Consider the following 16,464-nt stretch of genomic DNA (forward strand, 5'->3'; position numbering starts at 1 on the left):
TTACATGGAAAAGGGGATTTTGTGGATTGAATTAGGAATATTTTTTTTTTTAATTTGACAGGGAGAGTTAGACAGTGAGAGAGAGACAGAGAGAAAGGTCTTCCTTCTGCTGGTTCACCCCCCCCCCCCAAAATGGCTGCTATGGCTGGCGCGCTGCACTGATCCGAAGCCAGGAGCCAGGTGCTTCCTCCTGATCTCCCATGCGGGTGCAGGGCCCAAGGATTTGGGCCATCCTCCATTTTCTTCCAGGGCCACAGCAGAGAGCTGGACTGGAAAAGGAGCAACTGGGACTAGAACTGGCGCCCATATGGGATGCCGGTGCCGCAGGTGGAGGATTAACCAAGTGAGCCATGGTGCCGGCCCCTGAATTAGGAATCTTAAAACCAAATTGATGTCCTGGATTATCTGGGTAGGTCCAATATAATCATCAGGGTCCTTCTAAGTGGGAGGCAGGAGGGCCAGAAACAATGATGATGATTTGGTGATGGAAACAGTGTGTGTGTGTGTGTGTGTGTGTGTATGAAAGAGAGAGAGAGGTCTGAAGATGTTACACTGTTGCTGGCTGTGAGGATGGAGGAAGGGGCCACAAGCTAAGGAATGCTGGAAGCCTCTAGAAGCTGGAAAGGCAATGAAAGCCCCACTAATCCATTTCCCAATTATCTCATGAAGTTTGTGAAATTTGTTCCAAAACAACACAGGCAGTAAGGGTGGTAGTCTTAAAGAACAGCTGCTGTCACGTATGAACAGGTAGTGAACATGCCCAGAAATGTAAAGAGAAGAATTTGGAGCTTCTGTCCCTGCGGCAGCAGCTCTTAAAGGGTGGTCTCCTGGCCTGCAATGTTGGCAGCACCTGAGAACCTGGGGTGCGAGAACCTGGGGTGCGAATCCTCTTAGGGTCCCTCACAGCCCTATGGGATCAGAGACGATATCTCATGGTTCTGATACACACTGAGGTTGCCTTAAAAACAAATGACCTGGCTATTTGCCACCTTGCAAGACAGTGGGTGACAAATCTCCAAAGCCAGACACTAAGAAGAAACCTCAAGGCAAGGATGCTAATGACGCCGGTAGCAAGGTTAAAAGGAGCAAGCCCAAGAAGGGGAAGCCCCACTGCAGCCGAGACCCTGTCCTCATGGGCAGAACTGGCAGATACTCCTGATCCACTCTGTATTCCAGGAAGGCCACACACAAGAAGTGCTCAGCTCTGAATACACCAGAAACTACTCAGGAAACTCAGCCCAGGTCTCCTATGTGGGCAGCAGGGTCCCGAGTACTTGATCCATCACCTGCTGCCTCCCAGGTGTGCACCAACAGGAAGCTGGATAGGAAGCAGAGCTGGGTCTTAAACTTGGGCCCTCTGATAGGGGATGCAGGTTTCCCAAGCCTGTTTGCAACTGCTGTGCCAGCCATCCCCAACCGCCAACTCCATGAACTTTTCGAAGATCCTTTGTAAACTCCCATAAACGATTCTGTGTACATGAATCACCCACCTAAACGGAGACTTCAGTGCATTTTGAAATTGTGCTAACCCCATTGCTCCCAGAGGGTCTTCAAGGCCAGGAAAAAGTTGCCTAGAGACTGAGGGTGTCTTTCTTTGCTCTCAGCTAATGGAACCTTTGGAGGCTTTGGCTGGGTGTGGAGTGGGTGCTCCCCTGCTCTCATCGGACATAACCGTGACCCCTCAGTGGGCCTGGCCTCCCCTCCTGCTAGCGGGGCCGCCACATCCCGCGGCAGCCCGGGAAGCACCTCACCTGGGCAAGTGGCAGCCTTTGAGATGAGACCGATGCAGAAGCCTGAGAAAATGGAAACCAGCCTTGCCAAGTCACTGCTGCTCCACTTTCCTCATGATGCACAAAGTGGGCCTGTTCTGCGCTGGGGGACAGGCGGCCTGACGTCCACAGTGCCGACCACGTGGCTGTGAGCGTGGATTGGTGCTGCGGGGCGGGTGGTGGAGCCCACAAGTGCAGCCCCTGCGTCCTGGGCAGCGCCGCTCACTGGTCGTGTGCAGGGACGGGCTCTGCACGTCCCACGGGTGCCCTGTATCCTCGGTGGATGAGGCATGGTCCCAGCTCCCCTGCTGCTGTCGCAGGGCTTTCCCTCAGCTCCCTAAGGAGAGCATGCCAGGACATCAGGGAGGCTGCGCTGGCCTCTGGAATTCCAGAGTCGGCAGTCTGGCCCAGGTTGCAAATCCATCTCCTTGGATCCCACCAACTATAAGATTTACCCTTCTTCAAAGGGAAAAGTCTATTTGGTCCTGTTCACTCCACCTGCCCCAAAAGAGTTTAATTTTTTTTTTTAAGAGTCAAGATGTACCCAAAAGAAATGATCAAGAACATAGGACAGGGTCAGCTCCATGGCACAGGTTAATCCTCTGCCTGTGGCGCCAGCATCCCATGTGGGCACTGGTTCTAGTCCCGGCTGTTCCTCCTCTGATCCAGCTCTCTGCTGTGGCCTGGGAAAGCAGAAGATGGCCCAAGTCTTTGGGCCCCTACACCCACATGGGAAGACCCGGAGGAAGCACCTGGCTCCTGGCTTCAGATTGGCATAGCTCTGGCCATTGCGGCCATTTGGGGAGTAAACCAATGGACGGAAGACCTTTCTCTCTGTCTCTCCCTCTCACTGTCTATAACTCTACCTATCAAATAAATAAAATCTTGAAAAAAAAAAAAAAAACCACAGTGTCGCTCCCCCTCTTCGTGGAGGAACGACACAGGACCCTGCGCTGTTCTTTTGTCTGCTCGGCCCTCCCCGGGTTTGCTGCTGGTTCTTCCTGGGTTGGCTACCGATCCTTCCACCTCCATGGAAGGGCGGTTCCCCCTGCCACTTTCCCCACTTCCGCGGGGGGAGTGGCACACCGCCGGCCGGCTCTCTCGGGGGCTGCACAGGTGTTCCTCAGATGTTCCCCTTAGATGTTCCTGGTGCATGTTGTCTCTCTCCTCCTTTATAGTCCTCTTCCACCAATCCCAACTCTGCTACCCACACGCCGAGCACGCTGCTCTCCTCCAATCAGGAGCAGCTCCTGCAGCTTGTCAAGTTGGTGAGAGGCAGCTGTGCAGAAGCTGTTTTTACTCCTCTCCCAGTGCCATATTGTGGGAGAGCAGATGCATAGAATAAGTCTTAATTCCAGTAACTTAGTCTAGTCCGAGTTGCTCCCCACACCACAGGGCACTAACAGGTGAAAGATTGTTTGGCCCCCTTTATGACTCAGATTTACTCCTTTGCTTGTTTAACTTAGGATGGCTATATTACATCTCAGGCCATGTGGACTCAAGGGTACCTCGGGGAGCACAGTTTTCTAAATTCCAAGAAGCAGACCAGAGAGACTCACCCAGGTGCTTCACTGCCTGCCCTAAAGCCCCCAAATAATGGACTGCCACAGGTGCTCCCAGAATCAAAGTCTTTCCACCTCACACAGAGGGCGCCAGACTGGGAACCCCAGCCTCCAGCACTGGCACTGCCTGCTGCATGCCCCAGCCCTTCCTCTGCAAAGCCCCCTGTGGTGCTCTCTACCCCTCACTTCTGTTAGGAGGTGGTGGCCTCCTGCTCTCCCAAGCATGGTTCTCACCCCTTCAAAGAAACCCAGCCCTAGGTATTACATATCTAATAATTCTTTTTGTGTACATTTTTTAAAAATTAAGATTTTTTGAAAGGCAGAGAGGTGAGAGAAGGGAGACAGACAGAGACAGAGAGATGGAGAAAGAGCTTCCTCTCATCTGTTGGTTCATTCTCCAAATACTCACAGCATCCAAGTCCGGCCCAGGCTGAAGTCAGGAGCCAGGAATTTGTTTCCTACATGGGTGGCAGGGGCCCAGGTACTTGGGCCATCATCTGTTGCCTTCCCAGGTGTATTAGTAGGAAGCTGGATCAGAAACAGAGCAGCCAGGACTTTAACTGGTGCGTGGAGTGAGATGCTAGTGTTGCTAGCAGACTTAACTCAATCCAGGTCTCTCGTCTGGGTGGCAGGGGCCCACCGCTTGTATTTGTACCTGCTGTCTACTAGAGCGTGGGTGTGCATTAACAGAAGCTGGGGTTGGGAGCTGGGTTTCAAACACAGGCAGTCTGATTTGGGATATGGGCATCTTAACTGGCATCTGAGCCGCTAGACAAAATGCCTGCACCCTTAATGATTTTTATGACTGCCAAATTCTACTACTGTTTAGATGATTATATAAGGAATGGACACATCAGACTTATTCATCTTGGGGCCAAACCTACATGCAGTTGGTTTTGTATTTTTCTGTCATCACACTCTGTTAGAGGGGGTGTGTGTGTGTGTGTGTGATTGTTTCAGGTGACGCACACGCTGCTTCATACTGGGAAGGTTCTTCAGATTTCTATTGTGCACTCGGTGCCTCAAACAGAAAATAATCATAGGCTAAATTTGTCAGTTACCTCCCAAAAGGTAAGATTTGGGGCAATTTAAAACATTCACCATAGAGAATGTTTTCAGGCAGTTAAAGCAAAAGCATAAATTTTATTTCTGAGGGATGAAACATAAATTTGTGGTCACCTCGCTTTGGAGACAGAAGGTGGAGAGTGACTGCTAAAGTTGCGGTGATGGCTGTGTAACCCTGTGGACACACTACAAAACAGTGACTTGTACACCTTGAATGAATGAACTTCATGGTATGTGAATTCTATCTCAATACAGCCATGAAAAATTTAATTATGACAGAATGGAATGGTCTCATATAACGTAACCCTACTATTTTATTAGTACTGGTAATTTTCCATAGATTGCTTCTGGTGTGTGATTACTTAAATACACTCTTGAGAAGAATGGACTGAACATGGTATAAGGCTTCAAAGCTCAAGGAAGACCCTGACCAGGTCTCAAGCATGCAAATGAAGCAAGCAGGTTTTCAGTCCAGTGTTTTGTCAGTTTTGTTTGCATTTTCACCCTGTAGTGCAGATTCATGGGGTAGAGAGGACTGCTGTAACGTATCAGTCACATTGTCCTATCTCTGCATTTATTCTACCTTATGCTACCATCCTTAACGTTAGCCCGTTGATTCTCCAATAGGTGAGCACATCAGAGTCTTGAAGAAGAAGAACATGGAGAGGGTATAGATTTTGTAACGTGTGGCCGGCGCCGTGGCTTACTAGGCTAATCCTCCGCCTTGCGGCACCGGCACACCGGGTTCTAGTCCCGGTCGGGGCGCTGGATTCTGTCCCGGTGCCCCTCTTCCAGGCCAGCTCTCTGCTGTGGCCAGGGAGTGCAGTGGAGGATGACCCAAGTGCTTGGGCCCTGCACCCCATGGGAGACCAGGAGAAGTACCTGGCTCCTGCCATCGGATAAAATAAAAAAAAAGATTTTGTAACTTGAAATGGTTTTATTAAATTAATATTTTGTTGTGGGCATTTGCTATGATTTGGTTTGTCCTCTCCTCAACTCATGCTAAAATTTCTCAACCCAATGCAATGTTGTTGGGAGGTGGTAGGAATGATTAGGTCACTGAGAGAGATTAGTTAACTTGAGGGCAAGTGGTTACAAAGCAAGGCTGCCCCTCCTATTTTCTCTCTTCCACACACACCTGCTTTCCCTTCTACATTTTTGCCATGCTATGATGCAGCATAAGGCCCTCATCAGATGTAGCCAAAAGACTTTTTGCATCTGTGGATCCATGAGCTAAGTAAACTTCTTCCCTTCATAAACTATGCAGTCTCAAATATTCTGTGATAGCAACAGAAAGTAAAGACAGAGTTTCTTCTCTCTCTTTCTGAAATATTCTTAAAGAATGATTACAAATTAATATCCTGTAGCCATCAGCACACCAGAAGCCCCCCAGGCCATATCCCCACTACATTTTATGGACCATAATAATTCTCTCTCCAGCCCCAGAAGAACCACTCTCTTGATGTTTGTCATTATATTTCCTTGCCATTTTAAAAATAGTTTTTACTGGGGCTGGCACTGTGGCATAATGGGTAAAGCTGCCGCCTGTGATACCGGAATTCCATATAGGAGCCCGTTTGAGTCCTGGCTGCTCCACTTTTGATCCAGCTCTCTGCTGGTGTGCCTGAGAAAGCAGCAGAGGATGGCCCAGGTACTGTGGTCTCTGCACCCATGTGTGAGACCTGGAAGAAGCTTCTGGCTCCTGGATTCGGATCAGCCCACCTCTGGATTTTGTGGCCATTTGGGGAGTGAACCAGCAGATGGAAGATCCCTCTCTCTCTCTCTGTAACTCTGCCTTTCAAATAAATAAGTATTTTTTTTTTAAAACAAGTTTTTGGCATTTCTGCATGCATTCCTAAACAACACAGCTTAATAATATATGAAGGATCTCTGTAAATGAGATCCCAGTGGAAATAGGGGCCATCAAAGAAGGAGGTACTTTTCTCTGAAGGAAGGAGAGAACTTCCACTCTGCTTATGGCCCTGTCTAAACACTGACAGAGATCACTGACTCAAAGGCTTCCATAACCTTGGCAGCTCATATAAACAGCCTCGGTGATCACTGACGTCATTCTTAAGAGTGTTAATTGTCACTATGCATTTACTCCCCATGCAGCATCTCTGTCCTTATTGAGTTGTACTATGAAAGTTAACTGTAAAACTTGTTCTCAGTTTTTTTTTTTTGTTTCTTGGTTTTTTTTTTTTTTTTTTTTTTTTTTGACAGGCAGAGTGGACAGTGAGAGAGAGAGAGACAAAAAGGTCTTCCTTTGCCATTGGTTCACCCTCCAATGGCCGCTGCAGCCGGCGCACCGCGCCGATCTGAAGCCAGGAGCCAGGTGCTTCTTCTGGTCTCCCATGGGGTACAAGGCCCAAGCACTTGGGCCATCATCCACTGCAATCCCTGGCCACAGCAGAGAGCTGTCCTGGAAGAGGGGCAACTGGGACAGAATCCGGCGCCCCGACCGGGACTAGAACCTCTTATGCCGGCGCCGCAAGGCGGAGGATTAGCCTAGTGAGCCGCGGCACCAGCCGTTCTCAGTTTTTTATACTTTGTGTGTGTGGGTGCAAATTGTTGAAGTTTTTACTTATTATAGAGTAGGTCTTCTGTATATAAAGTTAATTAAAAATGAATCTTAATGAAGAATGGGATGGGAGAAGCAGGAGGATGTGGGATGGGAGTGGGGGAGGGAGGGTGGGTATGAGGGGGAAGAATCACTATATTTCTAAAGTTGTACTTAAGAAATTTGTATTGATTTAATAAAAGGTTTCTTAAAAATTGGCAAGTTTATTGTGGTGCAAACATTTTTGGAAATTCATGTATTTTTTCATAATGTGCAGTTTCATGAATTTTTTAAAGACCCCTTCATATTTGGCTTTGTCAAATTAAAATTACAAGAGGTCACTGTTCTGGATTAACTAAGAGGCTAACACTATAAATGGAGACAGTCATGCTGAAGTTGCCCATCACCAAGATGAAACTTAACTGTTCATCTGTCCATTCCAGAAATCAGGATTGGAGATAACAGCCGAATTTCACAGGCAGGCCATTTTCAGTTGGCATGGCATGAAACTTCCTCTGCTCTAATCTAATCTGTTCTACTCAAAAAAGGTAACCTAAAGTCACCTCATGTCAACCAATCAGTTTCTTCCTTTTCATTTTAAAAAAAGATTTATCTATTTACTTACTTGAAAGGCAGAGTGATAAAGAAAGGCAGAAAGAGAGAGAGAGAGAGTGAGAGAGTGAGCTTCCATCTGCTTGTTTGCTTCCCCAAATGGCTATAATATACCCAAGCCTGGGCCAGGCTGAAGCCAGGAGCCAGGATCTTCATCCAGCTCTCCTATGTGGGTGGCACTTGGACCACCATTTGCTGCCTCCCAGGTGTGTTAGCAGGGAACTGGATTGGAAGTGAAGGACCTGGGGTTTGAACCAGCATTCTAATTCAGGGTGTGGGTCTCAAGTAGTTGTTTAACACAATGCACCACCGCCACACACACAGACACACACACACAGACACACACACACACAAGCGCACCAATCATTTACTTTTTGACTGTTCTGGCTTCCAGTCTTGTCTTACAAGGAAAATAGGCACATTAGCAGACAGCTGAATTGGAATTGGAGCCACTGGGTCTGGGGAGCAACAGCATGGCAGGGGGAGGCTTTACTTGCTGCGCCACAGTGCTGGCCCGGCTCACTTAATCCTACTTTATGGAATGAAGTGTTGCCTGATTTAAGAATTGAAAAACAGGGGCTGGCGTTGTAGGGAGACCTGGAAGAAGCTCCTGGCTCCTGGCTCAGCTCTGGCCATTATGGACCATCTGAGGAATGAACCAGCAGATGAAAGATTCTCTCTCTGTCTCTCCCTCTCTCTCTGTAACTCTCTCTGCCTTTCAAAAAAGATAAATAATTTGAGTAGTGGGCAAAGCCACCGCCTGCAGTGCCAGCATCCCATATGGGCACCAGTTCGAGACCCGGCTGCTCCACTTCCCATCCAGCTCTCTGCTATGGCCTGGGAAAGCAGTAGAAGATGGCTCAAGTCATTGGGCTCCTGCACCCACGTGGGAGACCTGGAAGAAGCTCCTGGCTCCTGGCTTTGGATCAGCGCAGCTCTGGCTGTTGGGAGTTCCATTCACTGGGGAGTGAACCAGCAGATGGAGGACCTCTCTCTCTCTCTGCCTCTCCTCTCTCTGTGTAACTGTGGCTTTCAAGTAAAATATATAAATCTTTAAAAATAAATAAATAAATAATTTGGAAAAGAAAACCAATTAAAATCTTTAAACTAAGGGCTGGCATGGTGGTGCAGTGGGTTAAACCACTGCTTGCACTACTGGTATCCCATATCACGTGCTGGTTCAAGTCCTGGCTAGTTTGCTTCTGATCCAGCTTCCTGGTGATGGTGGCAGTGAATGATGGACTTGAACTGGCACTCATATAGGATACAGCAGCTTAACCTGCTGTGCCTTAATGCTGGCCCCCTGCTTAGTTATTTTAAAACTGTGTATTTCATATGATTATGTCTTATTTCCCTTAAGCATAAGAATCCTTCTGTGAATGTAGAAGTGTTTCATTCTTTTTCTTTCATTTTACTGGCTAGTCTAAAAATCAAAGCTCACATGTTTACTTTATTGATTTCTAGAGTTAATCAATACCCTTAACCTCTTCTTAGAAAATATATGGCACTTAAAACACTATAACTCAATTTATTCTTCTGATTTATGCTGCTTCTGTAACATATTTCTTAGTTCTGAGGTGTTTTTATTTATTTATTTATTTTTAAAGATTTATTTATTTATCTGAAAGTCAGAGTAAGAGAGAGAGTAACATAGAGAGGCAGAGAGAGAGAGAGAGAGAGAGAGAGGTCTTCCATCCGCTGGTTCACTCCCCAACTGGCCGAAATGGCTGGAGCTGTGCCGATCCAAAGCCAGGAGCTAGGAGCTTCTTCTGGGTCTCCCACCTGGGTGCAGGTGCCCAAACACCTGGGCCATCTTCTACTGCTTTCCCAGGCCATAGCAGAGAGCTGGATTGGAAGTGGAGCAGTTGGACCAGCGCCCATATGGGATGTTGTCGCTTCAGGCCAGGGTGTTAACTCACTGCACCACAGCGCCAGCCCCCATTGATGTGTTTTTAAATAAGCGGACTTTGATATGATTGTTTTACACTAGCAATGCCCAGCTATCACTATCCATTACTCTTCATTCTTCCTGCACGTCAGATCCTCCATCAGAGTTCACTTTCCTTTTACCTAAAATACATCGTTTGCAAGTCTCTCCAGGGGTGGTCCACCGTCTTTGTTTATAGGTGTCTTTACTTTGCCTTCATGCATAAGACCTTGCAGATTGACAGTTATTTTCATGTAGGACATTAAAGGCACGGTCTCTGACTTTCACTGCTGTCAGTCTTCGAGTTCACTGAAGTTAACCTATCCCTTTACCTCCAGCTCCTTTGAAGATCACTATGACTTGTCCAATCTGACATTGACTACTTCTGTTCTTTCTCCTTGGGATTTGTTGAACTTCCTCAATATGGATTGTTTATTTTTTTAATCACCTCTGTCTCATTTTCTCTATATTCTCTTTTAGGCACTCTGATTAAGCATACACTTTATTTTTTTATTCTACTATTCATGTAAGTTAGCATGTCTTTGATGTTTTTATATCTTTGTCACCTTTGTTGAAATTCCTATAATCATTTCTGCCTGTCCTTCAGCTGTTCATTTCTCTACAGCTCTACTTGTTGCTAATTCTGTGGAGTTTTTTATTTCAATGTTTCTAATTTCTAGAATTTTGTTTCTTTAAAAAAATAGTCATTCAACTACTAGTTTCTTGTTCCCTGCACATCTTCTAAAGTTTGTCTTTTATTTATTTATGCATAACATGCCTATTCGTATTACAGCAATTCTAATAATGTAACATTGTAATCCATGGTGGATCTTTTCTCACTCATGGTGCTGTGTTTCACAGTATAATTGATTACTTCTGACAGTGAGTGGATCGCTTTCCTTGGGATCTTATTTTGGAAAGTGATTTGTGGATTAGAAAAATACTCATTTAGGGGCCGTTGCTGTGACATAGCAAGTAAAACTGCCACCTGCAGGGCCAGCATCCCATATGGGCACTGGTTTGAGGCCCGGCTGTTTGACTTCCAATTCAGCTCTCTGTTAATGAACTTAGGAAAGCAGTGAAAGATGGCTGAAGTGCTTGGACCCCTATACCCATGTGGGAACCCAGAAGAAGCTCCTGGCTCCAGGGTTCAGCCTGGTCCAGCCCTGGCCATTGTGGCCGTTTGGGGAGTGTACCAGTGGACGGAAGACCTGTCTCTCTTCCCTTCTCTCTTTCTCTCTCTCTCTGCATCTCCCTCTCTCCAACTCTGACTTTCAAATAAAATAAATAAATCTTAAAAAAATATATCATTCATAGTCTGAGGTCCTTTGAACCACTCAGGTAATGCAAATTTGGGCCAAAGATATATAAATAACATTTGTGAATGGTTATAACTTCTCATGAATGGATGGATAATCTTTCACCTTAGTAGTATGACAGGTTTTTGTTTATTTTCTAGTTGAGGGTGATAAGTGAATCATATGGGAATGGCTACTTTCTGGTTCATCCTTTCCTTTAGGGAATAATCGTTTTCAGGCTCTAGTTTTATGAACAGGATTTTCCCATTAGGTTTTCCCTGGGCAGGCTTTGGGCTGTAATGTGTTGGCTTCTTCCTTTGCTACGAGACCATCAGACCCCAAGCTTATGATCAGCCTGCATTGCCAATGCTCTCAGGGCAGGAGCACCTTCATTGTTTTGGTTACTTCTCCAAGGTCCTGCTTTCTAATTACTCTTTAGCAGACTCATCGGATATTTGATGTTTTGAAGAAATGAGTGTACGAGCAGATGCCCCTTAGTTTATGATGGCATTAAATCCTATAAACCCATGGTAAACTGAAAACATCTGTAAGTCAAAAACGTACTCAAGACACCCAGTCTATGGAGCACCCCAGCTTCGCCACACCACAGACTGCAGAATCCCAGCTGTTGACCCTGTGCTCGTGGGGCTGAGTTGGAACTGCGATGCCCTGTTGCTACCTGGCATTGTGAGAAAGTCATCATGCACTGCGAATGGCTAGCTCAGGAGAAGATGAACGCTCCAAATCTGAAGTATGCTTTCTACTTAATGTATATTGCTTTTGCACCATTGTAAAGTTGAAAAATCCTTAAGTCAATCATTGTAAGTCAGGGCCTGTGTGTGTGTGTGTGATTTATTCCTTCTTGCCCTAAACCCAGTGGGAGGTTTGTCTGAATGATACAGCCTGCCATATTACTACAAATGAAAGCCTCTCAGAGCACAATTTTACATTTAGCAAAGTAAGTGTCCTAAATCTAATTACAAGGGCTGGAGTGGGAAGACATAAGAGAGGCCCATCAGTTAACAGCTAAGGCCCCTAACCAACAAACACTATTCCACATTTCTGAATCCATTTTAAAATTTGACTTGAAACCCCTGATGGCCATGCCCCTGGGCTCCAGGGCCTCCTGTTTATGTATACACTTTTTGGACTATTAACTTCAACCAATCGAGAAACAACTTCTTCCCCTTACAGACTTTCCTATCCCAAAGCTGTCCCTACATCTCAGTATCCCATCCCTCATATCTATAACCAATGTGAGTTCAACATAAACAGCTTTTGCTTTCCTTCCCCAAATTTTCATTGTCAAAAATGCTCTTGGCTCCTCCGTAGGTCCAACAAATGTATCTCCCACCTCTTTGTAGCCTTGCTGCTGGGAGCTGTAGAACGTGTCCCAGGACCTGATCTTTCTCCCGAATAGCAGCTGTGATGGCTCAATAAACCCTTTTATTTCAGAGAAACTTCAGTCCCAGTAGTTCCAGATTAACCTTCCCTTAGGGGACTGTATCAGAATTTCAGAAAAGAAGATAGTGATTTCTGCCAGGAGTATTTAGATGTATGTATGCGTCAAACATCAAAATGTAGCTCAGAATTTTAAAAAGGTGAGAAGCACTATTCTGTCCTCTTTTCTAAAACCTCATTGAGGGGCCAGCGCTGTGGCATTGCGGGTAAAGCCTCTGCCTGCAGTGCTGGCATCCCATATGAGTGCTGGTTTGAGACCCGGCTGCTCTACTTCTGATCCAGCTCTCTGCTATGGCCTGGGAAAGCAGTATAAGATGGCCCAAGTGCTTGGGTCCCTGCACCCTCATGGGAAATCCAGAAGAAGCTCCTGGCTCTGGTTTTGGATCGGCCCAGCTCCACCCATTGCCACCATCTGGAGAGTGAATCAGCGGATGGAAGATCAATCTCTTTGTCTTTCTCTGCCTCTGCCTCTGCTTCTCTGTAACTCTGCCTTTCAAATAAATTAATTAATTAAAAAAAACTTCATTGAAATTGAAATTCGAAGAAATTTTACACATTTTGGGTCACTGACTTCTTAGGTAAATCTGTGGAAAACTATAGACACTCTTCTCCAGAGATAACTCACATGTGCACACAAGCATAAATTCTGATTATGATTGCAGATGGTTTAAGGGATCCTCTTAAGTCTATTAGTGAGTGAATCCATAGTAAAAATTTAAGTTTGTAAAATCTTGAGTATGACTCAAATTTGCATAAATAAAGGAATGGTTAAATAGACTTTGGCCCTCCATAAAAACAGAATGTTGTGCCAACATTAAAAAGGAAGTAACTCTCTGTATATTAATATTGACATATTTTAAAGATCTGATGTCAATTGAGAGGAGCAAATTAAAGAAAACATTAGAATGATTTTATATTTCTATACATTATGTATATTATAATTTTATTTTGATATGTACATAAAAATATCTGGAGGGATGCAGAAGAAATATAGGAATGTGGCTAGATAGGTATTATGGAGACATTTTTTAAACCAACAAATATCTGGACATCCCATCTACCATAAACTTTATTTTTTTGTATATATGAAGAAAACAAATTATTTAAAAGTTTTCAATTTTTTTATAATCTACTCTACAAAAATAACAAAAATAACGCTCACAGCTAGGCAAATGAGATCCTTTCCCATAGTTGAATATTTTGAGCTCCTTTTCTTTTGTTTAAAAAGACATTTTTGTACTTTTACTCTTGATTTGACTTGTCACTGGCTAATTACATTGCTTTTGCTTCTCTTCCTCAAGTTTTCAACTTCTTGTGTATTTGTAATGCCTTGATATAACAGGAATAAGATTCAGATGTATGTAAATTATATAGAAAATATTTCCTAAATTTCTACACAACTTCTCTTATTTTGTATCCTTCTAAGTCAGCCATCCATTAACGTTTTATATAAAATTTTTTATGGCGTATTAACTCAAATCATGCTGCTATCATTGGCTGCAGATGAGGTAATGGGAAGGATACCGCTTTTTCACATCAGATGGGTGAAGCGCTGCCATCATACCAAGATTTGAAGGAGGTGCATCTCACCTAATAGCATAAAAACCCAGACACCATGCTTGTGAATGACAGAAGGGTCAGCGACCATGTCCTTCCACGATCCTGGTCTCTGGAACACTCAGGGTCTCTCTGTCCTGTATTTGTACAGATGTAATTATCTGGGAGTGGACAAAATAATTCTACTCTTTATGAGATATTAAATGTCCACCTGCTATTTCAATTTAACAATATTTTTTAAAGAGAACAACTTTCTAATGTTATTATCTGATATGAGACATATTGAATAGCATTAGAAGAGATCTTTTTCCTGATCTCCATTACAGCAAGGTTTGGAATGAAGTAGGGAACCGTGTATAGTAATCTCAGAAATCCCTACAGAAGTCTTTGAATACATTGAAATGTCTAAACATTTTATCTTGCCGGCCACAGCAAGTTTCACATAGAAACTACTGAAGAGTCAGCTGTCCCATTCTTATCAATGAATAGGAATACACCTTCTTGGCCTTCTTCAGAGGCCACTCTGACTGATGCCAGCCAACCCATTCATTCATGCCTGATGCGGTGGTGTGGTGGCCTGTGGTGCAGAGGGCAGATGCCTGGCTGAGACTCACTTCGCTATGACCAGAGATGCTGCTAGGGATGGATCTTAACAGGAACCCCTCCAGCAGTTGGCCACCATCAATTTGCAATCGGTTGTTTGGCAACAACTTCTTATGTTTGACCCAACTTTTCCTTCTTCATATAACCCTCTTATGTTGAATTCTAGCCTTCAAAAATAAAGAAATGGGCAATACCCATTTTGTAAGCGCACATTGGCCTCTCTCATATCTATATTTAAATAGTCATTGAGGAGCTGGTGTTGTGGCATAGGAGACCAGGAAGGAGTTCCTGGAACCTGACTTCAGCCTGTCCCAGATGTGCCTGTTTTGGCTTTTTGAGGAGTGAACAGGTGAATGGAACATTTCTCTCTCTCTCTCTGTCTCTCTCTCTCTCTCTCCTTCCCTTTCTCTCTGTTGTTCTGCCTTTCAAACAAATAAATAAGTCTTTAAAAAAAATCGTTATTGATTCTATGTGTTCATTCTTCTTTGCCCCGTAGATTGCTTTGGTCTTGATCAGCCTTCCTTAACATCACTGCATTTTTTTTGCCTGTAATTCGAACACCATTGAATTCATTTCCTGTGCTACTCTTTGAGTTATATTTTGAAGAGAAATAACATTTCATTAATGGGTTTAACAACTTCTAAACTGCTGAAGAACGAAGTCCAAATTTCTTGTTGGGAACTTTACATCATAGTCCTTTACCGTCCAAGTCTTCCTAGTCTCTTCCATATGTCTTTTGCTGCTTTCTGAAATAGAGTATATAGAGTTGTCCCTCCTTACCCACAGGTGATTTGCTCCAAGATCCTCAAAGGATGCCTGAAACTGCAGATAGTATCAACCCTTATGTATACCAGGTTGTTCCCTATACGCCTTGCACATTGCCACATGGCACTAGATTTACACTATATTTTCAAGTCAGAGAGAAAAAGGGGGAGAGGGAATGAGAGAGAGAGAGTGAGCTCTCATCTGCTGGTTCACTCACTAAATGTCTATGATTATTGGACTGAGCCAGGTTGAAGCTGGGATCCAGGAGCTCAACGCACGTCACTCACATGGGTAGACTGAACCCAATTACTTGAACCATCCCTGTTTCCTCCCGGGATCTTCATTAGCAGAAAGCTGGAATCAGGAGGAGGAGCTGGGTGTTATTGAACTCAGGTACTTTGATATGGATCGCAGGCATCTTAACCACTATGTCCTTTCATATTTTATGCCCCGTTGTCCTTTACAACACTACTTTTGCACTTTGAGGCTATTCCTAACTAAAATGAGGGTTACTTGAATACAAGTGGAACGATACTGTGGCAGTTGGTCTGATAACCTAGATGGCTATCAAGTGCCTAACTGGCTAAGGTAGCATATATAGTGTGAATACAGTGGACAAAGAGATAACTCACATCCCAGGCAAGGCTGAGCAGATCAGCACTAGATTTCATCATAATATTAAGAACAGTGTGCAAGTTAAAACTTATAAATTGTTTATTTCTGGAATTTCCCATTTAATATTTTCCAACTATGGTTGACTATGGGTAAATGAAACAGTAAAAAGCAAAACCACAGGCAAGAGGGGACTGCTGTATTTTCTGCTCTCCTGACCTGACACGTGCAGTTCCCTCTGCCTGTACTCTCCACCATCCGTTCTTACCTGGCCAGTGCCTATACACCCTTCAGGTCTGCTAGCACTACTTTTGTGGGCACTTCCTGGATTACCCACATTGTCCCTCCAGAGGTGGCTTCTCACATCTCCTACTCCTACCCTCACTGCAGACTTCTGTCTCCCAGGAAATCAGAATGAAATTCCAAAGTATCTCTGAATCAGATTCTACAGAGCCTGGCTCAATACAATTTTTTTTCAATCATACTTTTACATATTTTAAACAAGTTCACATGTCTTTCTAAGTTGATTGATCTTTTCACAAGAAAAAAATTGGAGCTTCATAAAATGGATCTATTGTTTTGGTTATTATTTTAAAAATTTGGGGCCAGCGCTGTGGCATAGCAAGTAGAGCTGCTGCCTGCAGGGCCGGCATCCCATATGGGCGCTGGTTTG

General features: G+C 44.5%; 2 protein-coding genes and 1 non-coding gene across 22 annotated transcripts in view; 1 reads left to right on the forward strand and 2 right to left on the reverse strand.

Moving 5' to 3' along the window:
* DLGAP1 (DLG associated protein 1) overlaps positions 1 to 16,464 on the reverse strand; it is a 1,086,743-nt gene that overhangs the window by 105,381 nt on the left and 964,898 nt on the right. The gene's annotated exons all lie outside the window — the stretch shown is intronic.
* LOC108177130 (uncharacterized) overlaps positions 1 to 16,464 on the forward strand; it is a 68,643-nt gene that overhangs the window by 26,118 nt on the left and 26,061 nt on the right. The window lies entirely within an intron of this gene.
* Positions 13,789 to 13,892, reverse strand: LOC127492569 (small nucleolar RNA U13). The gene has a single exon (XR_007922079.1). It is a non-coding gene; the product is annotated as a small nucleolar RNA U13 (small nucleolar RNA).

The sequence above is a fragment of the Oryctolagus cuniculus genome, chromosome 10 (genome assembly GCF_051225735.1).
Source record: "Oryctolagus cuniculus isolate XC-2025 breed Fujian yellow rabbit chromosome 10, ASM5122573v1, whole genome shotgun sequence".
Taxonomy (NCBI): Eukaryota; Metazoa; Chordata; class Mammalia; order Lagomorpha; family Leporidae; genus Oryctolagus; species Oryctolagus cuniculus.